Consider the following 9,824-nt stretch of genomic DNA (forward strand, 5'->3'; position numbering starts at 1 on the left):
TCAGAGACTTTCCCTCAACTACGGGCTTGGATGGATTAGGCTTTTGTTTTCATTTTTGCAGTCAGTGCTATCTATGTGCTCAGTTTTATGGCCTGAATGGCACTTTCGTCATGCAGTCAGTTGTGGTAAGGTCTGGGTTCCTGTCACAGTTACCAGAGACTTCTACTACACAACTGGTCCTCAGTTTGCATTTACTGTGACTAGTTGTTATAGGTTTCCTTTAGTGATACCTGAGATATTTGATTATTGTCTGTGTACTTAATGTCACTGGTTTTACAAATTAATTTGGGTGAAATAGTCAGTTGTAAAGTTCTAATACTTTAATAGCATACCAAAAAATCTAAGGAACAGTCAGGTGTGGTGGCACACACCTTTAAGCCTGATCCTGTGTAGGAAGATGCAGGTGAATCACTGTGAGTTCCAGATCAGCCTAGTCTACATAGTGAGACCCTGCTTCAGTATATTTCCAACAGTGGATTTTAATCCTATATTTTCCATATTTTGGGGTCCTTATTTTATTTTACTTTTTATTGGTTGTCACTGCGTATGTGTCACACGTGTGTGAGTGCTAGTGCACTTGTGTAAAAGTGTCCCTGTGGAGTCAGAGGAAACCAGTGTGAGTTCACTCTCCTTCCATCCCAGGTCTGCATGTGCAGAAGAAGCTTCTTTGAGCACAGTGGAGAGCAGTGCTGCCACAGAACTGCACCAGGAGGATATGGACGCAGCAGCATGAGATTCCCAGAACCTTCCAGCCTCTACTGATAGATTGTCACTGTAGTGACAGCCAGGCTGCAGGACTGAGTGGCTTCCTGGTTCTCTGTCCCCAGTGTACATGTGGATATTGATGGACTATGTAGTTCATTGATGGAGGAAGGTCATTGGTTAAATAAAAATAAACTGCTTGGCCCTCATTGGTTAGAAGATAGGTGGGAGGAGTAAACAGAACAGAACGCTGGGAGGATGAGGAAGTGAGCTCAGACTCGACAGCTCTCCTCTCGGGAGCAGACGTCTCAGAGAGACGCCATGCTCCCCCGCTCCTGGGAAGATGCACGCGATGAAGCTCCGACCCAGGATGGACGTAGGCTAGAATCTTCCCGGTAAGCGCACCTAGGTGTGCTACATAGAATATTAGAAATGGGCTAAATTAATATGTGAGAATTAGCCTAGAAGAGGCTAGATAGAAATGGGCCAAGCAGTGATTGAATGAATACAGTTTGTGTGTTGTTATTTCGGGCATAAGCTAGCCAGGCAGCCGGGGTGCTGGGTATGCAGCCCCGCCGCCCTTATTACTACAGTTCATGTCACAGAGATTAAGCTATAATAATGATGATACTATAAAATATTATATTTTATGTTATGGAATATATATTTCTATCATGTATAGTCACAATTAAACAATAAATACATCATTTTGTTCTAAAGAATACTGTCTTGTTGGCAGAGACTGCTTGTTTGTTTTTTGGCCACATAGAACTGAAACAATCTCTCAGAAACTATATTAATTACCAAACTGCTTGGCCTATTAGTTTATGCATATTTCTAGCTATCTCTCACATCTTAAATTAACCCAATCCTATTATTTTGTATTTTACCATGAGGCTCGAGGATTAACAGCAAGGTCCAGCACCTGTCTCCCTCTGCAGTGACATGGAATCTCTCTGACTCTGCCTATGCTCTCCCAGCATTCAATTTAGTTTCCCCCACTTAGCCATATTCTGCCCTGTCATAGGCCAAAGTAACTTCTTTATTAACCAGTGGTATTCACAGCAGTCTGAGGAAAATCACACATCACCTCCTCTTTCCTGTCTAATTTAAATGGAAGGTTTAGCATAGTAAAATTACATATTGCAAAACAGGAATCAAGCAAGAATTATAGTTATAGTATTTATATCTATTTTATCTTTATTATAACTAAGAAAACTATAATTATAACTATAAATTCTTCAACTCTATCAAAGACTCCAGGAAGATATACTACTACTTAAGTGTTGCAAGGAGGGCCTGCTTTGTTGGTTCCCTACCACCTGGCTAGCTTAGCCCCAAAATACTACACAGAAACTGTATTCATTAAATCACTGCTTGGTCCATTAGCTCTAGCTTCTTATTGGCTAACTCTTATATTAATTTAATCCATTTCTATTCATCTGTTTATTGCCATGTGGCAGTGACTTACTGGCAAGGATTCAGCATGTCTGATTCTGGCAGCTCCATAGTCTCTTTCTCTCTCTCTCTCTCTCTCTCTCTCTCTCTCTCTCTCTGCCTTCTCTCTCCCAGAATCAGTTCAGTTTCCCCTGCCTACCTAAGTTCTGCCTTATCAATAGGCCATGGAAGTTTCTTTATTCATTAACCAATAAAAGCAGCACATAGACAGAAGGACCTCCCACACCATTTCCCCTTTTCTGTTTAAACAAAAAGGAAGGCTTTAACACAGTAAAATTGCATATAAGAAAACAGTTATCTAGCAAGAATTACAGTTACAATATTATACCTACTTTATCTTTTATCATAGCTAAGGAAAACTATAATAATAATTATCTATTCTTCAACTCCACCAAAGATTCCAGAAGGATATAATATTACTTAAGTAAACAGGAAGTGCATTGTCAGCAATTTCCAAAACTCTAGAATTGACAGAGATATCTCACTGCCTGGCCAGTCATTCAATGTTCTTCTCTACTGTTGGGGAATCCAATCTTCAGCCTACAGGCCCATGCTATCCAGCAGACTTTTCCATGAAGTAAGAAATTTCAAATGTCTTTATTGCATATCTGTAATTTTTTTCTGGCCAGAGCACTTCTTAAAATGCTAAGCTCCTAAGAATCTAAGCTGCAACATTACTAGGTCAAATATGGTACTTCCTACTTGCCCCACCCAGTCCAGCATGGTGGGGCCACTTGCACCTATGAGCCATGCACACCACAACACTTCCAGGCACACAGACAGTCCAAGTTGCCATCAAGCAAGCTGCAGCAATCTGCTCACAAATCTCATTCAAATGTTCCATCTCCTGAAAGAGCCAGAGGTTTTCTGGCCTAGCTATATTCTGTCCTGTCATAGGACCAAAGCAGCTTCTTTAATAACCATTGGTATTCACAGCATACTGAGGAAAAGCCCCATATCTCTGCCTACTACAGGGATGTTATAATTAATATGTATTACAAAATATATTCTTAACACAATTTAATTCCTAGCCAAATAACTTAGGGAGGGTGGGGGTCTTCCTAGTCTGTCTCACACTGACCTAGATACTGATAAGTTATATACACAGGAGTAAAAACTTGACACTCCCACTAAGGAGATCTGGTTATCCTGTGCCCTATGCTAGGTATGTGTACATAACCATGTTTTCTTCAGATCTCTGGTTCAAGTTGTTCTACATTACAGGGAACATCACGAAAAGAGTACCTGGTAATAAAAAAGGGACCAAGTGATGTACACAGGGCGAAAGACCATGAAATTCCATGCCTACAGCATCATGATTCATCTGGTTGAGGTTGATAGAAAGGGGGAGTGGCAGCACCCAAAGGACTGTCATGATGTTCCTCTTCCTGAGCAAGTCTTGAGTTCAGCGAGAGAGCTTCTGGTTACCACCAAGGTATGTGTGCCACTTCTGTACCTATAAGGGTCACTGTGGCATGCTGCTCATTGATGTGGTCCATAGGCATCAATTGCTGGGTGGAACTGTTGGTTGCCTCCCTCCTTTGGAAGTTTGCATGGCACCTTTTGGAACAATGAAAGGTAGTCCCTCAGAGGGATGACTTTAGGTCAGTTGCAGTTCAGGGGCATCTGGATCCTGTTTCTAAAGTGCATGGTGTCTTCAGCAATAGAGACTTACCTTCCACCTCTGTTAGGTAGGCAATAGCAACAGCAGTAGACTGTATGTTTTGGGAGTTTTAAAATAGCGCTGACCAAGAACTCAAAGGAGGGCTTCTCTTACCTGATATTGAGGTTTTGTTAGGTATTCTCTTGGAGGGAGCACCATCAGCCCCCATGAGAAAAGTTAATTAAAAATAAATATGTATAATTATACATTGAATTACATTTGTTATATTTTTAGGTAATTAGTTAATAGTAAGACCCCTCGTGGTTTATCCAGGTATCATATTTTTATTTTACCTCCCTACTTCCTTCTCCTGATTTACCTTCCTCCACCTTCCCTAAGGAGACTTCATTTTCTGCATTTCCCTATCAACACAATTGTATCAATTCTGGTATTCCACTCTACCCTCTTCTCACCTTCTTCTGCACTGGCCTCCCTCTCCCACTCTAAGTCCCCCTTCCCTTGTCCCTATCAGATTATCTAACTCTTAGGAGATCTTCCTAAACTCACACTCAAGACACTAGTTCTTGTCCATGTTACAGTTTTTGGATTATCAGAGTCTATAGCCCTCCTTCAACATGGACCCTTACTAATCCTGAGACTCACTATCTGTCTCAGTGTTTTATCACATGGACAATCAAGACCATCTAGAGTCCCCAGACAAACAAACCTTTTCAGTCACTGCCTCACAATAATATGGGAGATTGGCTCTACCTTAGCATCCTCCCACAGGACAAAAGGCCACTAGAACCTGTCTGCATTGGAACCTGTCAAGCTCTCACAAGTCCAACTGCAGTCAACCACAAGGCCAGCCACTGTGGATCCATCTGTCCAGAGTTAAGATGCTCTGTCCACAAAATCTCCACTGCTCTGTTCTTTTGAGCCTCTTGCAGATCTGTTTCCTCTGCCAGTGAGGCCTAATCCCCCCAGTGGGTTCTGGGCCTGGAACTCAGTTGTCTTGTGTCTTAGTTAGGGTTTCTATTGCAGTGATGAAATACCATTGTAGTGAGGAGTGGCAGCGGGCTACTTCCCGCCACCTGGCTAGCTTTACCCGAAATAATTACATGGAAACTGTATTCTTTTAAACACTGCCTGGCCCATTAGTTATAACCTCTTATTGGCTAGCTCTTACATATTGATCTAACCCATTTCTAATATTCTATGTAGCACCACGAGCTGGCTTACCAGGAAAGATCTTAAGTTGCATCTGTCTGGAGTGGGAGAATCATGGCGACTGCCTTCACTGCCTTCTTCCCAGCATTCTGTTCTGTCTACCCCACCTACCTAATTTTCTGTCCTATCAAAGGGCAAAGGCAGTCTCTTTATTTAACCAATGAAATTAACACAAAACAGAAGACTCTCCCCCATCATACCATGACTAAAACAAATTGAAGAACAGGTCTATTTGGCTTCTGTATGCCCAGTCACAGTCCATTGAGGGAAGTCAAGGCTGAAACTCAAGCAGGGCAGGAACTTGGAGACAGCAGCTGATGCAGAGGCCATGGAAAGGTTACTGTCTTGCTCTTCATAGCTTACTCAGCCTGCTTTCTTACAGCACTCAGCAGCACAAGCCTAGGTGTGGCAATGTACACTATGGGCTTGGATATCTATCTGCTTATATGGTATGTGAGTGAACATGCATCCATGTGTTTTTGTGAATGTGCATGTATAAGTAGAGAACAATGTTGAACAACTTCCTCTATTTCTCTGGACCTTATTTTGAAGACATGATCCGATGTTTCTCAGTTCAGCTAGACTGGCTGGCCCACGACACTCCAAATTTTACCTATCTCTGCCCAACAGTGCTGAGTTACATACCCACACTACCATGCTTGACTTTTACATGGTACTTGAGAGCTCACCTCAGGTCCTCAAGCTAGGGAAGCAAGTGCTTTACCCACTGAGTTACCTGCCCAGCACTTGCTGTGACTTTGACTGGCATTTCCCTGGTGATATGAAGCACTATGCCTGGTCCTCTGTTTATATGCTTTTCCTCTTGCCTCTACCTTTATAATTTTATGTTTTAATTTTTGCTTTTGTTATCTGTGATTTTTGTGTTCAGTTTCAAATGTCATTACAAAAATACATATCAAAATGTTTGAGTTACAGTTTTTGGAATAGTTTTACAATATCAGATTTTATACTTAAATCTTCAGTCCATTTTAAGGATGCTTTTGTATGATGGGTTCTGTGAGGTACAGGTTTAGCCTTTGCATGGTGTTTTCCAGTCTCCTCAGGAGCATTTATTGAAGAAATTTTCCTTCCCCCAATTCTTAATCCTGTCATCATTGTTAAGGATCTGTGTGCAGGCTTGGTTCTGGGTTCCCTGTGAGAGATCCAGGCCCCAGCAAGATCTGTGATCCATAGCCCTGGCATAATCCCTGAGTATCTTGAGCCCAAAGCCTGTGAAGGAAACACACCCTGGATTTTGATCCTGGGTCATTGAAAGAATCTGTTTATCTCTGAACTCAGAGCCAAAATAAGACACTTTGCCCCTAGAATCTGAGTCTGTTAAGGAAATTTTTCCTGCTTCTAAATTTGGAGCCTAACATCTATAAAGGAGAAGATAAAGAAGCAAAGTTTGGCCCTGAAATCAGAGCCCTCTTAGCCCATGGCAGAAAACCAAGGAATCCCTGAGCAGGAAAATCCAACTAATCCCTGAGTAGGGAAGTAGTAATTGCTAGTTTAGAGATGTACAATGACCTTTTCCAGACCATAGCCCGGATGGGGGAGCCAATCCCAAGGTTGTAGAGTTGGAATAACCATGGGAGGTAGCCAATCCCAAGTCTGAATACTTGGATTTCCCATCAGCCCACAGGAGGCAGCCAATTGCAAGCCTGTAAACTTGGAATTCCCCTAACCCCTTTGGAGGCAGCGAATCCCAAATGAGTAGACTTGAAATTCTCTTCAACCTTGGGAAGCAGCCAATCCCAAGCTTGAAGACTTGGAATTCCCCTCGGCACAACAGAAGGCAGCCAATCCCAAGTGTATAGACTTGGAATTCCCTTCACCACTTGGGAGGCAGCCAATCATAAGTGTACAGACTTAGAATTTCACTCACCACTTGGTAGGTAGCCAATCCCGAGCTTGTAGACTTGGAATTCTTTTTAACACTTGGGAGGCAGCATATCCCAAGTGTGTACACTTGGAATTCCCTTCAAACTTTGGGAGGCAGCCAATCCCAAGCTTGAATACTTGGAATTCCCCTAAACCCTTGGGAGGCAGCCAACCCCCAGCTTGAAGACTTGCAATTCCCCTTAGCCCACAGGAGGCAGTCAGTCCCAAGTGTGTAGACTTGGAATTCCCCTCAGCCCACAGGAGGCAGCCAATCCCAAGTGTGTAGACTTGGAATTCCCCTCAGCCCACAGGAGGCAGTCAGTCCTAAGTGTGTAGACTTGGAATTCCCCTCAGCCCACAGGAGGCAGTCAGTCCTAAGTGTGTAGACTTGGAACTCCCCCTCAGCCCACAGAAGGCAGTCAGTCCCAAGTGTGTAGACTTGGAATTCCCCTCAGCCCACAGGAGGCAGTCAGTGCCAAGTGTGTAGAGTTGGAATTCCCCTCAGCCCACAGGAGGCAGTCAGTCCCAAGTGTGTAGACTTGGAATTCCCCTCAGCCCACAGGAGGCAGCCAATCACAAGCTTGAAGACTTGGAATTCCCCTCAGCCCACAGGAGGCAGTCAGTCCCAAGTGTGTAGAGTTGGAATTCCCCTCAGCCCACAGGAGGCAGTCAGTCCCAAGTGTGTAGATTTGGAATTCCCCTCATCATTTGGGTGACAGCCAATCCCAAGTGTACACACTTGGAATTCCCCCTCAAACCTTGTGAGGCAGCCAATCACAAGTTTGAAGACTTGGAATTCCCCTCAGCCCACAAGAGGCAGTCAGTGCCAAGTGTGTAGACTTGGAATTCCCCTTATCACTTGGGTGACAGCCAATCTCAAGTGTACACACTTGGAATTCCCCTCAAACCTTGGGAGGCAGCCAATCACAAGCTTGAAGACTTGGAATTCCCCTCAGCCCATAGGAGGCAGTCAGTCCCAAGTGTGTAGACTTGTAATTATGCTCAAACATTGGGAGGCAGCCAATTTCAAGTGTGTAGACTTGGAATTCCCCTCAGCCCACAGGAGGCAGCCAATACCAAGTGTGTAGACTTGGAATTTCCCTCACCTTACAGGAGGCAGCCAATCCCAAGTGTGTAGACTTGGAATTTCCCTCACCTTACAGGAGGCAGCCAATCCCAAGTGTGTAGACTTGGAATTTCCCTCACCTTACAGGAGGCAGCCAATCCCAAGTGTGTAGACTTGGAATTTCCCTCACCCTATGTGGGACAGCCAATTGCAAATGTGCTGTGGAATAATGCTTTTGTATATCGAAAATATTTGCCATTCATATTGGTTTAATAAAATGCTGATTGGCCAGTAGCCAGGCAGGAAGTATAGGCAGGGCAACCAAATCAAGAGAATTCTTGGAAGAGGAAAGGCAGAGAGATGCAGTTGCCAGCCAGATGCAGAGGAAGCAAGATGAGAGTGCCCCTCTGACAAAAGCTGAGTGGGACAGAAGTCTCCATATACACAAGTCTGTAGGCTTGAAATCCCCCAAACCTTCTTCTCAATAAAATCCCCTCCTCTCCACGCTCGGGACTTCTCCTTCTCTGCCCCTGTTGCTGCTGTTGCTACCATCACTACTGCTACTGCTTCTCAGGACAGGACAGCCAGAGGGACCAAAGTGTTACTATTCATGCTTCTGTACTGGCCTTGCCTTGGGGCCCTGAACAGGATAAGTCCTCAGCTGCAGTCACTAAGAGCACCTTCTGTGCACATCTGCTATGTTCCTTTTTAAAAGGTGGGCCATATCTACCTCCCCCCTCTCTCCCCCATCTCTGCTTCTCTGCCTGTTTCTCTGTCTTCCCCCTCTCTCATTCTGTCTCTCTCTTCTCTTCTGTGGCTCCTGTCCCAGGGCTGGTCTCCCCCTTCCCTTCCCTCTTTTTATGTTCCCTTTCCCCTAATAAATCTTCTCCATGTGAACTCTGTCACATGGCATCCTTCTCTCTCATGCTGTTTCTTTTTAAATTACAATACCAAGTTAACTTGCAACAAACACTCTTTGCTCTTGCATCAGATTCGGTCTTGAGGTGGTAATTTGGGGATCTGCACTTTGGGCATAACACCTGCTCTGTTCCATCTTTGGTCAGTAGTTGTTTTTTATCATGCTGTCTCAATAACTGTAGCTTTGGGTATAGTTTGAAATGAAGAAATGTGTTACATGCTGCTGTGTTGATTCTCAATAATCTTTGAATGCAGCTGGAGAGGTGGCTCAGCCATTAAAAACTTTGGTTCTGGCAGAGAACTAGAGTTCAAGTCCCAGCACCTAGGTGGTGGCCCACAGCCATGCACAACACTGTGGTACACAGACATACATGTGAACAAACACTAATATGCATAAGTCTGAAAATTAAGAAATAAATTGACTGTCTGCAGGTTTCTATATTTCTGTATGAACTTGCCTCCCTCCTATGGAAAATACTCAGGATTTCAATAGAGATCACAGACAATCTGTAGGTCACTTTGATTAGTATGAACATTTTGACAACATTTCTTCCAATCAGTGAACATAGTTTATACCCACATTTATATGTGTCTTCTTTGGTTTCTTTGTTAATCTGTCTTCAGTTTTCCATACTCAGATCTTTTACCCTTTTGACTGAATTTATTTGTAAGCATTTAATTCTCTTCGGTCTTACAGATAATGAAGCAGTTCTCTTAATTTAATTTTCACATTATATGCTGTTAATGTGTGAAAATAAACTAAATTTTTGTTTGTTGATTTTTTTTATCTTACCAATTTAAACTCAGTGTGTTACTCTTAACTTTAGAGTTGTGAATTCTTCAGGGTATTCTAAATATACCATCATGTCATATGCAATTTCTGTGTAGATGCATTTTATTTCTCATTCTCACCCAATAGCCTAGTATTTCTACTGTTATATTGAGTACAAATTGTGAAAGTGG

At 43.2% G+C, this 9,824-nt stretch overlaps 1 long non-coding RNA gene across 1 annotated transcript in view; it reads left to right on the forward strand.

Moving 5' to 3' along the window:
* The window catches only part of LOC142835830 (uncharacterized), a 34,655-nt gene extending 28,656 nt beyond the window's left edge, over positions 1-5,999 (forward strand). Inside the window, exon 3 of the long non-coding RNA XR_012907942.1 lies at positions 643-5,999. This is a non-coding gene — a long non-coding RNA (uncharacterized LOC142835830). The remainder of the gene's footprint in view (positions 1-642) is intronic.
* The last annotated feature ends 3,825 nt before the right edge of the window (positions 6,000-9,824 follow it).

The sequence above is a fragment of the Microtus pennsylvanicus genome, chromosome 1 (genome assembly GCF_037038515.1).
Source record: "Microtus pennsylvanicus isolate mMicPen1 chromosome 1, mMicPen1.hap1, whole genome shotgun sequence".
In the NCBI taxonomy this organism is placed as follows: domain Eukaryota; kingdom Metazoa; phylum Chordata; class Mammalia; order Rodentia; family Cricetidae; genus Microtus; species Microtus pennsylvanicus.